Source organism: Arachis stenosperma, chromosome 10 (assembly GCF_014773155.1).
Source record: "Arachis stenosperma cultivar V10309 chromosome 10, arast.V10309.gnm1.PFL2, whole genome shotgun sequence".
Classification (NCBI taxonomy): Eukaryota; Viridiplantae; Streptophyta; class Magnoliopsida; order Fabales; family Fabaceae; genus Arachis; species Arachis stenosperma.
This window is the reverse complement of record NC_080386.1, coordinates 89,042,155-89,056,790: the sequence shown is the minus strand read 5'-3', so window position 1 is coordinate 89,056,790 and position 14,636 is coordinate 89,042,155. Positions and strand designations below refer to the sequence as shown.

Sequence of the window (14,636 nt, the reverse complement as noted above, 5' to 3'; positions counted from 1 at the left end):
GAGAAGTCTCTACACGAAAATGCTTCATTGCTCAGCCCAAGCACACACCAAGTGGGCCCGGAAGTGGATTTTTATGTCATTTACTCATCTTTGTACACCCTAGGCTACTAGTTTTCTATATATATAGGACCTTTTACTATTGTATAGGGAGTCTTTTGATCATGTTTTGATGATTGAACTCACTTTGGGAGGCTGGCCATTCGGCCATGCCTAGACCTTGTTCTTATGTATTTTCAACGGTGGAGTTTCTACACACCATAGATTAAGGTGTGGAGCTCTGCTGTACCTCGAGTATTAATGCAATTACTATTGTTCTTCTATTCAATTCCGCTTGTTCTTTGTCCAAGATATCACTTGTTCTTCAACTTGATGAAGGTGATGATTGACCCTCATCATCATTCTCACTCATGAACAAGGTGACTGACAACCATTCTTGTTCTACAAGCATACGAGGCTTAGTGAATATCTCTTGGATTCTTTAACCGGAATCTTCGTGGTATAGGCAAGAACTGATGGCGGCATTCAAGAGAATCCGGAAGGTCTAACCTTGTCTGTGGTATTCTGAGTAGGATTCAATGATTGAATGACTGTGACGTGCTTCAAACTTGTAACCTGCTGGGCGTTAGTGACAGACGCAAAAGAGGGATTCTATTCCAGTAGGGGAGGGAACCAACCGGTGATTAGCCGTACTGTGACAGAGTGCGTGAGCATTAGTTTTCACTGAGAGGATGGGAGGTAGCCATTGACAACGGTGAAACCCTACACAAGCTTGCCATGGAAAGGAGTAAGAAGGATTGGATGAAGGCATTAGGAAAGCAGAGAGACGGAAGGGAAGGCATCTTCATTCGCTTATCTGAAGCTCTCACCAATGATATGCATAAGTATCTCTATCTTTATCTTATTACTTTATTCATCATCTATACCCATTTGAGTCTGCTTGACTGAGATTTACAAGATGACCATAGCTTGCTTCATACCACCAATCTCTGTGGGATCGACCCTTACTCGCGTAAGGTTTATTACTTGGACGACCCAGTGCACTTGCTGGTTAGTTGTGCGAAGTTGTGTTTATGCCATGGTAGTGAGCACCAAGTCTTTGGAGCCATTACTAGGGGTTGTTTATGTTTTGAAAAGTATTGATCACAATTTCGTGCACCAAGTTTTTGGCGCCGTTGCCGGGGATTTTTCTTGTGTATGGACAACTGACGGTTCATCTTGTTGCTTAGATTAGGCATTTATTTTTTTTCGAAATTCTTGAAGATGAATTCTAGAGTTTCATGATGATTTGCTGAAATCTGGCTGGCTGTAAAGCCATGTCTAATTTCATTGGACCGAGGTTTCAACTTATCATCACAAGAGCTTGTTGATCTTGCTTTTGGAGCAGTGATCTGCTAAGGCTTGGCTGGCCTTTGGCCATGTCTAGTGTTTTGGACCGAAGCTTTCTTTGAAAGCTTGGCTGGCTGTGAAGCCATGTCTAATTCCTGGACCGGAGTCTTAGACTAGCATTGCACTGATTCCTAGAATTCTCATTAAGAATTTTGATGTTTTCACTTAATTTTCGAAAAACACAAAAAAAATTAGAAAATCATAAAAACCAAAAATATTTCTTGCTTGAGTCTAGTGTCTCATTTTAAGTTTGGTGTCAATTGCATGCATTCATTCATGTGTTTTAAGGATCTTCAAGTAATTCTTGATGATTTCTTACTCTGATCTTTGAATTCTTTTGACTTGAGTGTTTAGGTGTCTCATATAGTGTCAGTAGTATACAAACTGCTAAGTTTGGTGTCTTGCATGCATTGTTATTTGATTCTTGTTGCATTTTGATTATTAAAAATCCAAAAATATTTTTTATTTTGTGTCTTTTCAAGTCAATAATACAGAGAATTGAAGCTTCAGAACATACTGCAGAGGAATTATACAGAAAAAGCTGGGCATTCAAAAATGCCCAGTGAAGAAGGCAGACTGGCGTTTAAACGCCAGCCAGGGTACCTGGTTGGGCGTTTAACGCCCAAAAAGGGTGCATTTTGGGCGTTAAACGCCAGAATGGATACCATTCTGGGCGTTTAACGCCAGGATGGTGCTAGGGGGAAGATTTTGTTTTCAAATCAATTTTTTTCAAAGTTTTTCAAAATCAAATCTTTTTCAAATCATATCTTTTCAATCAAATGTTTTCAAAATCAATTTCTTTCCTTTTTCAAAGATACTTACTAACAATTAATGATTTGATTGAACATCTCATATTTGTTGCCTTTTCTGTTGAGAAAGGTTTAATGTTTGAATCATATCTTTTCTTGTTAGGCAAGTCATTAATTTTTAAAATCAAATCTTTTTAAAATTGTTTTCAAATCATATCTTCTCAATCACATCTTTTTAAAACCAATCATATCTTCTCAATCACATCTTTTTCAAAATAGTTTTCAATCAAATCTCTTTTAATTTCTAATTTCAAAATCTTTTTCAAAAATCACTTTACCTCTTTCCCACTTTTGTTTTCGAAAATCAATTAGTGTTTTTCAAAAATGTTTTCAAAATATTTTAATTAATTTTCAAAAAAAAAATTACTCCCCTCCTTCTCACATCCTTCTATTTATGGAGTACCACTCCTTCTTAATGCACAATTCGAACCTTATCTAAGTAAAGTTCGAATTCTTCTTCTCCTTCTTCTTTCTATTTCCCTTTTCCTCTGACACATCAAGGAATCTCTATACTGTGACATAGAGGACTCCACATTTTCTTGTTCTCTTCTCTTTCATATGAGCAGGAGCAGAGACAAAGGCATTCTAGTTGAAGCTGACCCTGAACCCGAAAGGACCTTGAAGAGAAAACTAAGAGAGGCCAAAGCACAACTCTCTTTAGAGGACCTGACCGAATTCTTCAAAGAAGAAGAAGACATGGCAGCCGAAAACAACAATAATGCAAACAATGCAAGGAAGGTGCTGGGTGACTTTACTGCACCTACTCCTGATTTTTATGGGAGAAGCATCTCTATCCCTGCCATTGGAGCAAACAACTTTGAGCTTAAACCTCAATTAGTTTCTCTAATGCAACAGAATTGCAAGTTCCATGGACTTCCAATGGAAGATCCTCATCAGTTCTTAGCTGAATTCTTGCAAATCTGTGACACAGTCAAGACTAATGGGGTAGACCCTGAGGTCTATAGACTGATGCTATTCCCTTTTGCTGTAAGAGACAGAGCTAGGATATGGTTGGACTCTCAACCTAAAGAAAGCCTGGACTCTTGGGAAAAGCTAGTGAATGCCTTCTTGGCAAAGTTCTTTCCACCACAAAGATGGAGTAAGCTTAGAGTGGAAGTCCAAACCTTCAGACAGAAGGATGGAGAATCCCTCTATGAAGCTTGGGAAAGATACAAACAGTTGATCAGAAGATGTCCTTCTGACATGCTTTCTGAATGGAGCATCATAGGTATTTTCTATGATGGTCTCTCTGAACTATCCAAGATGTCTTTGGATAGCTCTGCTGGAGGATCTCTTCATCTGAAGAAGACGCCTACAGAGGCTCAAGAGCTCATTGAAATGGTTGCAAATAACCAATTCATGTACACTTCTGAAAGGAATCCTGTGAACAATGGGACAAGTCAGAAGAAAGGAGTTCTTGAGATTGATGCTCTGAATGCCATATTGGCTCAGAACAAGATATTGACTCAACAAGTCAATTTGATTTCTCAAAGTCTGTCTGGAATGCAAAATGCACCAAGCAGTACTAAGGAGGCTTCATCTGAGGAAGAAGCTTATGATCCTGAGAACCCTTCAATGGAAGAGGTGAATTACCTAGGAGAACCCTATGGAAACACCTATAATTCTTCATGGAGAAATCACCCAAATCTCTCATGGAAGAATCAAGAGAGACCTCAACAAGGTTTCAATAATAATGGTGGAAGAGACAGGTTTAACAATGGCAAACCTTTTCCATCATCTTCTCAGCAACAGACAGAGAATTCTAAGCAGAACCCCTCTGACTTAGCAACCATGGTCTCTGATCTAATCAAAACCACTCAAAGTTTCATGACTGAAACGAGGTCTTCCATTAGGAATTTGGAAGGACAAGTGGGACAGCTGAGCAAGAAAGTTACTGAACTCCCTCCAAGTACTCTTCCAAGCAACACAGAAGAAAATCCAAAAGGAGAGTGCAAAGCCATCAATATGGCCGAATTTGGAGAGGAAGGGGAGGAAGTGAACGCCACTGAGGAAGACCTCAATGGGCGTACACTAGCCTCCAATGAGTTCCCCAATGAGGAACCATGGGAATCTGAGACTCAACATGAGACCATAGAGATTCCATTGGACTTACTTCTGCCTTTCATGAGCTCTGATGAGTATTCTTCCTCTGAAGAGGATGAGTATGTCACTGAAGAGCAAGTTGCTAAATACCTTGGAGCAATCATGAAGCTAAATGACAAGTTATTTAGAAATGAGACTTGGGAGGATGAACCTCCCTTGCTCACCAAAGAACTGGATGACTTGTCTAGGCAGAAACTACCTCAAAAGAGACAAGACCCTGGGAAGTTTTCCATACCTTGTACCATAGGCACCATGACCTTCAAGAAAGCTCTGTGTGACTTAGGGTCAAGTGTAAACCTCATGCCTCTCTCAGTAATGGAGAAGCTAAGGATCTTTGAGGTACAAGCTGCAAAAATCTCACTAGAGATGGCAGACAACTCAAGAAAACAAGCTTATGGACTTGTAGAGAATGTTTTGGTTAAGATTGAAGACCATTACATCCCTACTGATTTCATAGTCCTAGAGACTGGGAAGTGCATGGATGAAACCATCATCCTTGGCAGACCCTTCCTAGCCACAGCAAAGGCTGTGATTGATGTTGATGGAGGTGAACTGATCATTCAAGTGAATGGAGAATCCTTTGTGTTTAAGGCTCAAGGATACCCCTCTGTCACCATAGAGATGAAGCATGAAGAGCTTCTCTCAAATCAGAGTCAAGAAGAGCCCCCACAGTCAAACTCTAAGTTTGGTGTTGGGAGGCCACAACCAAACTCTAAGTTTGGTGTTGAACCCCCACATTCAAACTCTAAGTTTGGTGTTGGGAGGTTCCAACATTGCTCTGAACATCTGTGAGGCTCCATGAGAGCCCTCTGTCAAGCTACTGACATTAAAGAAGCGCTTGTTGGGAGGCAACCCAATGATTATATTTTATATAGTTTCTTTTGTTATTTTATGTTTTTTGTAGGTTGATGATCATAAGAAGTCACAAAATCCATTAAAAAAGCAAAAACAAAATGAAAAACAGGAAGAAAAATAGCACACCCTGGAGGAAGATGTTGCTGGCGTTCAAACGCCAGTAAACCTAGCAGTTGGGCGTTTAACGCCCAGTCTGGCACCATTCTGGGCGTTTAACGCCAGAAAGGGGCACCAGACTGGCGTTAAACGCCAGAAAAGGGTAAGAACCTGGCGTTAAACGCCAGGAATGGGCATCAGCCCGGCGTTTAACGCCAGAAATGCCTCAAAACGTGATTTTGAGCAACATTTGGTGCAGGGATGACTTTTCCTTGACACCACAGGATCTATGGACCCCACAGGACCCCACCACCACTCTCTCTCTTCTTCCCCCATTCACCAATCACCTCAACACCTCTTCCCCAAAAACCCTTCCCCTATCAAATCCCATCTTTCTCTTCACCACTCACATCCATCCTTCATAAAACCCCACCAACCTCACCCTTCAAATTCAAACCACTTTCCCTCCCAAATCCACCCATAATGGCCGAACCTCATCTCCCCTCTCTCCTATATAAACCCTTCTTAACCCCTTCATTTTCACACAACCAAAACACCACTTCTCCCCCTCTTTGGCCGAATACACCACCATCTCCCTCTTCTTCATTTCTTCTTCATCTACTCTCTTCTTTCTTCTTTTGCTCGAGGACGAGCAAACATTTTAAGTTTGGTGTGGTAAAAGCGTTGCTTTTTCGTTTTTCCATAACCATTATGGCATCCAAGGCCGGAGAAACCTCTAGAAAGAGGAAAGGGAAGGCAAAAGCTTCCACCTCCGAGTCATGGGAGATGGATAGGTTCATCTCAAGGGTGCATCAAGACCACTTTTATGAAGTTGTGGCCTTGAAGAAGGTGATCCCCGAGGTCCCCTTTTCACTCAAAAAGGGTGAATATCCGGAGATCCGCCATGAGATCCAAAGAAGAGGTTGGGAAGTACTTACCAACCCCATTCAACAAGTTGGAATCTTGATGGTTCAAGAGTTCTATGCCAATGCATGGATCACCAAGAGCCATGATCAAAGTATGAACCCGGATCCAAAGAATTATCTTACTATGGTTCGGGGGAAATACTTGGATTTTAGTCCAGAAAGTGTGAGGGTGGCGTTCAACTTGCCTATGATGCAAGGAAATGAACATCCTTACACAAGAAGGGTCAACTTTGATCAAAGGTTGGACCAAGTCCTCACAATCATATGTGAAGAGGGCGCACAATGGAAGAGAGATTCAAGAGGCAAGCCGGTTCAATTGAGAAGGCATGACCTCAAACCCGTGGCTAGAGGATGGTTGGAGTTTATCCAACGCTCAATCATTCCCACTAGCAACCGGTCCGAAGTTACTTTAGACCGGGCCATCATGATCCATAGCATCATGATTGGAGAAGAAGTGGAAGTTCATGAGGTTATAGCCCAAGTCCTCTACCTTAGCAAGGTTAGCCTTCCCTCACCTCATTTGTCACCTCTGTTATTCAGTTGGAGTTGACATAGAGGGAGACATCACCATTGATGAAGATAAGCCCATTACCAAGAAAAGGATGGAGCACACAAGAGACCCCTCTCATCATGAGATCCCTGAGATGCCTCAAGGGATGCATTTTCCTCCACAAAACTATTGGGAGCAACTAAACACCTCCCTAGGAGAATTGAGTTCCAACATGGGACAACTAAGGGTGGAGCACCAAGAACACTCCATTCTCCTCCATGAAATAAGAGAAGATCAAAGAATCATGAGAGAGGAGCAACAAAGGCAAGGAAGAGACATTGAGGAGCTCAAGCACTCCATAGGACCTTCAAGAGGAAGGAAAAGCCGCCATCACTAAGGTGGACCCGTTCCTTGATTTCCTTGTTCTTTATTCTTCTGTTTTTCGAATTTTAGTGCTTATGTTTATCCATGTTTGTGTCTTATGATCATTAGTGTCTTAGTGTTTATGCCTTAAAGTTATGAATGTCCTATGAATCCATCACCTTTCTTAAAGTAAAAACGTGCTTAATTGAAAAGGAAAAGAATTGCATGAATTTTGAATTTTATAACAGTTTAATTATTTTGATGTGGTGGCAACACTTTTGTTCTCTGAATGTATGCTTGAACAGTGCATATGTCTTTTGAATTTGTGGTTCATGAATGTTGGCCCTTGAAAGAATGATGAAAAAGGAGACATGTTACTGAGGATCTGAAAAATCATAAAAATGATTCTTGAAGCAAGAAAAAGCAGTGAATACAAAAAAAAAGCAAAAAGCAAACGAAAAAAAAAAAAGAAGAAAAGAGAAAGAAAAAGAAACGAATAAAGTTGTGATCCAAGGCAATAAGAGTGTGCTTAAGAACCCTGGACACCTCTAATTGGGGACTTTAGCAAAGCTGAGTCACAATCTGAAAAGGTTCACCCAATTATGTGTCTGTGGCATGTATGTATCCGGTGGTAATACTGGAAGACAGAGTGCTTTGGGCCACGGCCAAGACTCAATAAGTAGCTGTGTTCAAGAATCATCATACTTAACTAAAGAGAATCAATAACACTATCTGGATTCTGAGTTCCTAAAGAAGCCAATCATTCTGAGTTCCAAGGGATAAAGTGAGATGCCAAAACTATTCAGAGGCAAAAAGCTAAAAGCCCCGCTCATCTAATTAATACTGATCTTCATAGATGTTTTTGGAGTTCATTGCATATTCTCTTATTTTTATCCTATTTGATCTTCAGTTGCTTGGGGACAAGCAACAAATTAAGTTTGGTGTTGTGATGAGCGGATAATTTGTACGCTTTTTGGCATTGTTTTTAGTATGTTTTTAGTAGTTTTAGTTTAGTTCTTAGTATATTTTTATTAGTTTTAGTTAAAATTCACTTTTCTGGACTTTACTATGAGTTTGTGTGTTTTTCTGTGATTTCAGGTATTTTCTGGCTGAAATTGAGGGACCTGAGCAAAAATCTGATTCAGAGACTGAAAAGGACTGCAGATGCTGTTGGATTCTGACCTCCCTGCACTCGAAGTAGATTTTCTGGAGCTACAGAAGCCCAATTGGCGCGCTCTCAACGGCGTTGGAAAGTAGACATCCTGGGCTTTCCAGCAATATATGATAGTCCATACTTTGCCCAAGATTTGATGGCCCAAACCGGCGTTCAAAGTCACCTCAAGAAATTCCAGCGTTAAACGCCGGAACTGGCACCTAATTGGGAGTTAAACGCCCAAACTGGCATAAAAGCTGGCGTTTAACTCCAAGAGAAGTCTCTACACGAAAATGCTTCATTGCTCAGCCCAAGCACACACCAAGTGGGCCCGGAAGTGGATTTTTATGTCATTTACTCATCTTTGTACACCCTAGGCTACTAGTTTTCTATATATATAGGACCTTTTACTATTGTATAGGGAGTCTTTTGATCATGTTTTGATGATTGAACTCACTTTGGGAGGCTGGCCATTCGGCCATGCCTAGACCTTGTTCTTATGTATTTTCAACGGTGGAGTTTCTACACACCATAGATTAAGGTGTGGAGCTCTGCTGTACCTCGAGTATTAATGCAATTACTATTGTTCTTCTATTCAATTCCGCTTGTTCTTTGTCCAAGATATCACTTGTTCTTCAACTTGATGAAGGTGATGATTGACCCTCATCATCATTCTCACTCATGAACAAGGTGACTGACAACCATTCTTGTTCTACAAGCATACGAGGCTTAGTGAATATCTCTTGGATTCTTTAACCGGAATCTTCGTGGTATAGGCAAGAACTGATGGCGGCATTCAAGAGAATCCGGAAGGTCTAACCTTGTCTGTGGTATTCTGAGTAGGATTCAATGATTGAATGACTGTGACGTGCTTCAAACTTGTAACCTGCTGGGCGTTAGTGACAGACGCAAAAGAGGGATTCTATTCCAGTAGGGGAGGGAACCAACCGGTGATTAGCCGTACTGTGACAGAGTGCGTGAGCATTAGTTTTCACTGAGAGGATGGGAGGTAGCCATTGACAACGGTGAAACCCTACACAAGCTTGCCATGGAAAGGAGTAAGAAGGATTGGATGAAGGCATTAGGAAAGCAGAGAGACGGAAGGGAAGGCATCTTCATTCGCTTATCTGAAGCTCTCACCAATGATATGCATAAGTATCTCTATCTTTATCTTATTACTTTATTCATCATCTATACCCATTTGAGTCTGCTTGACTGAGATTTACAAGATGACCATAGCTTGCTTCATACCACCAATCTCCGTGGGATCGACCCTTACTCGCGTAAGGTTTATTACTTGGACGACCCAGTGCACTTGCTGGTTAGTTGTGCGAAGTTGTGTTTATGCCATGGTAGTGAGCACCAAGTCTTTGGAGCCATTACTAGGGGTTGTTTATGTTTTGAAAAGTATTGATCACAATTTCGTGCACCAGTAGATCACTAGAATTGAGTGGGTAAATTGGTGTGACATTAATGAGAGATAGGTGTGTGGGTTCTAAAATTGCACGCGGTTTAGAATACACACACACTAGTACAAAAAGTTATGTCACAATTACACAAAAAGAAAACATGGACTTCACTCATTCTAGTGTGCTTGAGATACTTTAAAAGACTTGTAGGTTAAGGCAACCAAACAAGTAGTGAAGAAGCATAAAAGCATTCAAGCAAAAATCAAGCAATTGTGAAATTGGATAATGCATGGACATTGATTGATGTGTAAGTGAACCTAATGAACATAATGGTATATGAAACTTACACCACAATCAATGACACCTATTGAAGTTGTTGCAACACCTAAGTGACATAGAGGTGAAACACATGGATGCTATAGAACTTAGGAAAAAGAAGATAGAAGTGGAAATCAATCACATAGCAAGCATGGCCCACAAAGCTTTACAAAGCTCAAAAATATGTCACTAGGTAAGCTTTCGATCTAATTTCACAACTCTACAATCTCAATGCATGAAATAAGTGATGTGAATAAAGGTAAACCATAAACAAGCATCACCTAAAAAAATGCAATGATAATATACAATTGCCTAGCAATGGATGATGAATGCATGGTGGCCAAAACATGCAATTCAAAAGAGTTAAGAAGCTTAAAGGCAATGTAACATTCACTTGGTGCTCACAAATGTTAAACATGAAAACTCAAAACCAAGTGACAAAATATAACCTCAATAATTAAATCCAACAATAAAAATTAAAAATAATGATGTTAAAATAACATCTCATCAATAATCAGCAGCAAGAAACAGTAAACGATATTAATAATCCAACACTTATAAAGAAAAATAGAAAACAAAATGAAAATGTACTAATTAAACAGTTAACTAACTAACTAAAAGAAGTGGTTATGGATGGTGTTTTGGTAGTGTTGGATGATTATTGAAGAGTGGAAAGAGAAGAAAAGAAGGAAAGAAATGAAAGGAGGAGAAGAAAAGAAGGTGGGTGAAACAGGGCAATCCACGTGTATGCGTAAGCGTGGATTGATGAAATGGTAGCGACGCGTACGCGTACGCGTGATGAGTTATTTGGAGCGGCGACGCGTAAGCGTGAGGTACACGTGCGCGTGTCTCGGGCACAAAGTTGGCACACTTCAGGCACAACTCTCGGGTGAATGTATGGAGGGGTGGAACTTCTGGATCCACGCGTACGCGTCATGTACGCGTGCGCGTGGATGGTCGAAAATGTTTGGGGCACGCGTACGCGTGGGTGACGCGTACGCGTGGGTTGGTGCTCTGTTTTTCAAAATTTTTCTATGTTTTTGTACCAAACCAACCATTCCAAACCTCCAATCAACTACCAAAACATCATAAAACCTTATTTAACATACTAAACTCCCAAATAAACATATCTAACCAAACAAAACATAAAATTAAACTAATTATTAGCAATATTTACAAAAAGGAAAAAAGAAAGATGTTACCATGGTGGGGTGTCTCCCACCTAGCACTTTTATTTATTGTCCTTAAGTTGGACTTATGGGGAGCTATCCATCAAGGTGGCTTGTGCTTGAATCCATCCTTGAACATCCACCAATTCTTGGATTTCCATTGTGGTTCATCATTCAAAGTTAATAACTCCAAGCTTTGATGGAGTTCTTCACAAACCATGGGCTCCCAAAGTTGGTCCTCCTCTTGTAATCCGGGATCCCACACTTTGTTTTCACACCCGTTGATAAACCACTATTTTATGGTTTATCTTGTGCTCAATTGAGTGGATTTTATCAATCTTTCATACACTTATTCATACTAATTGCATGAGTTTACATTCTCCTTCCTGATTTTGTGCTATGATTGAAAACATGCTTCTTTGGTCTTAATTTTGATATGTTTAATCATCTCTTATTACCATTCGATGCCTTGATATGTGTGTTAAGTGTTTTCAGAGATTACAGGGCAGGAATGTCTTAGAGGATGGAAAGGAAGCATGCAAAAGTGGAAGGAATACAAGAAGTTGAAGGAACTGCAAAGCTGTCAACCTGACCCTCTCGCACTAAAACGACCATAACTTGAGCTACAGAGGTCCAAATGATGCGGTTCCACTTGCATTGGAAAGCTAACGTCTGGGGCTTCGATTTGATATATAATTTATCATAGTGGCCGTACAGCTAGGCGACGCAAACGCGTGCTCCACGCGGACGCATCGCAGTGACAAAAATCAGCGTGGCAGATTTCATAACCAGCGAATTCTGGGCTATTTCCGGCCCAGTTTCAAGCCCAGAAAACACATATTAAAGTCAGAGAACATGCAGAGACTTAACATACTTCAGATTAGACTCATATTTCACTTTTCATAATTTAGATTTAGTTTTTAGAGAGAGAGAGGCTCTCTCCTCTCTCTTAGGATTAGGATTTAGGATTCTCTTAGTTTTAGGATTAGGATTTCTATTTTTTCATCACAGGTTCAATGTTCATTTAAATTATTAATGCAAAGAGTACTTTTTCATTTAATTTTATGATTTATTTAATTTCTTTCAATTTTATTATCATGTCTCCTTTCTACTCCCTTCTCCCAACAATGAAGATGGTATGCATGTTGATAGAGTAGATTCCCAACTTGACATGAGGGTTGATTAAACTGAGACACTTGAGTTGGAATGCTCAAGTGATTAGTGAAATTGGAAGTTGTTGGCTAATTCTCTATTTACTAACGCTAGTCTTTCCTAAGGGAGAGGATTAAGATTTGTGAATAAGAGTTAGCTCAATCACTTGACTTTCCTTTATTTAGTAAGGGTTAACTAAGTGAAAATAACAACCTTTTGATACTACACTTGAGAAAACTCCAACAAGGATAGAACTTCCAATTAATCATACTCTCGGTCAAGGCTTTTTAATTTAATTATGTAAAATCTCTTTTAATTTTCATTGCTTTAATTTACAATCATATGCTTGTGCCCATTGCCCAAATTCCAAATTTTCCAGAAAACTCATAACCAATAATAAATCATACTTCCCTGCAATTCCTTGAGAAGACGACCCGAGGTTTGAATACTTCGGTTATTTATTTTTATTGGGTTTGCTTAAGTGACAAACAAAACTTTTGTAAGAAAGGAATTCTTGTCGGTCTAGAAGCTATACTTACAACAGAGAATTTATTTGTGAAAATTCTAGATCGCGCGAGAGTTTCATTCTTCAAAATGGCGCCGTTGCCGGGGAATTGCAAACGTGTGCCTTATTATTGGTTATTGTAAATATTTTTCAAAAAAAAATTCAGATTTTTATTTTAAAATTTTTATCTTATCTTATCTTATTTTTCAAAATTCAAATCTTTTTCAAAAAAATCATATCTTTTTCAAAATCTTATCTTATCTTTTTCAAAAATCATATCTTTTTTTAAAATCTTATCTTATTTTTTCAAAAATCATATCTTTTTCAAAATATTTTCTTTTTGTTAGTTTTTGTTTTGTTTTCTCTCACTACTATGAACTCTCACCCCTTTGGCTATGAGTCTGGTTACAATTATGTTGCAGAAAAAGGAGATTACAATGAGAACAGGCATCAAGGTTGGAAAAATTAAAGATGGGAGGAGCCACAAGGATTTGATCAACCCTCATGGCAACAACCACCTCTAATGGACTATCAACAACCATTCTGTGATGCATATCAAGGCAAGGGCTATGGTGAGCATTCTTTTGATTATCAACAACCACCACCATATGCCTATGAACCCTCTCCTCAACATGACTTTGGACCACCATACTCACAAGCCCCTTTCCACCATTCACCTCCAGATGACCCTAATCCTTATCCACCACACCAACCATCATATGAACCATACCCAGAACCACCACCTCAATATTTACCATTTCCATATCCTTATCAAAAAGAACCACCTCTATATTATGAACCTGTTTTCCAAAAAAGGAACCCTCCTATCCACCCCAAACCCCCATGGAGAGTGATAAACCACTATTTCATGGTTTATATTATATTTAATTGAGTGGTTTTATCAAGCTTTTCACCCACTTATTCATAAGATTTGCATGATTTTACAATTCCTTCCTAGTTTAGTTCTATGATTGAAAACATGCTTCTTTGGTCTTAATTTAGCTAATCTTAGTCCTCTCTTATTACCATTCGATGCCTTGATCTGTGTGTTAAATGTTTCAGGCTTCATAGGGCAGGAATGGCTTAGAGAATAAAGAGGAAGCGTGCAAAAATGGAAGGAACACAAGGAATTGAGGAGATGACCATCGAGAAGTCATGCGGTCGCATGGCTCACGCGACCGCGCGAAATGGAAGAAATCAGAGTGACGCGTTCGCGAGCCTGACGCGACCGCGCGGATTGGAAGCTGCACGAACGACGCAAAAGCGTAGACGACGCGCACGCGTGGTACGAGAAATGCTAAGTGACGCGAACGCGTAGACGACGCGGACGCGTGACGTGCACGATATGCATAATTACAAAAGTCGCTGGCAGAGATTCTGGGCCACATTTCAACCCAGTTTTCGGCCCAGAAACACAGATTAAAGTCAGGGAACTTGCAGAGACTCAAGAATGCTTTTCATAATTCATAATTTTAGTTTTAGATGTAGTTTTTAGAGAGAGAGGTTCTCTCCTCTCTCTTAGGAATTTAGGATTAGGATTTTTAGAAATTAGGAATATTACTTTTTCATCACAGGTTCAATGTTCTTTAATTTATGTTTCTCTTCTACTTTGGATACTCTAATACTTTTATCTATTTATTATTTATGTTGCCCATTTGATTCATAAATCTTTCCATGTTAGATTTAAATTTATATTTAAATACAATTGAGGTATTTTCAGATCTATGATTTTCATTTAAATTTTTATATTCTTGGCTTTAATTGATTAACTGGAAGCTCTTGAGTTATCAACTATTCATATGATTGATTGTTATGTCAGCTAATTAATTTGAATTCTACTAACTCTAGTCTTTCCTTAGGAGTTGGATAGGACTTGGGAATTCTAACCAATTGGTTCACTGG

At 39.5% G+C, this 14,636-nt stretch overlaps 1 non-coding gene across 1 annotated transcript; it reads right to left on the bottom strand.

Moving 5' to 3' along the window:
* Positions 1–3,296: 3,296 nt before the first annotated feature.
* Positions 3,297–3,404, bottom strand: LOC130958486 (small nucleolar RNA R71). The gene has a single exon (XR_009077605.1). It is a non-coding gene; the product is annotated as a small nucleolar RNA R71 (small nucleolar RNA).
* Between the last annotated feature and the right edge of the window lie 11,232 nt (positions 3,405–14,636).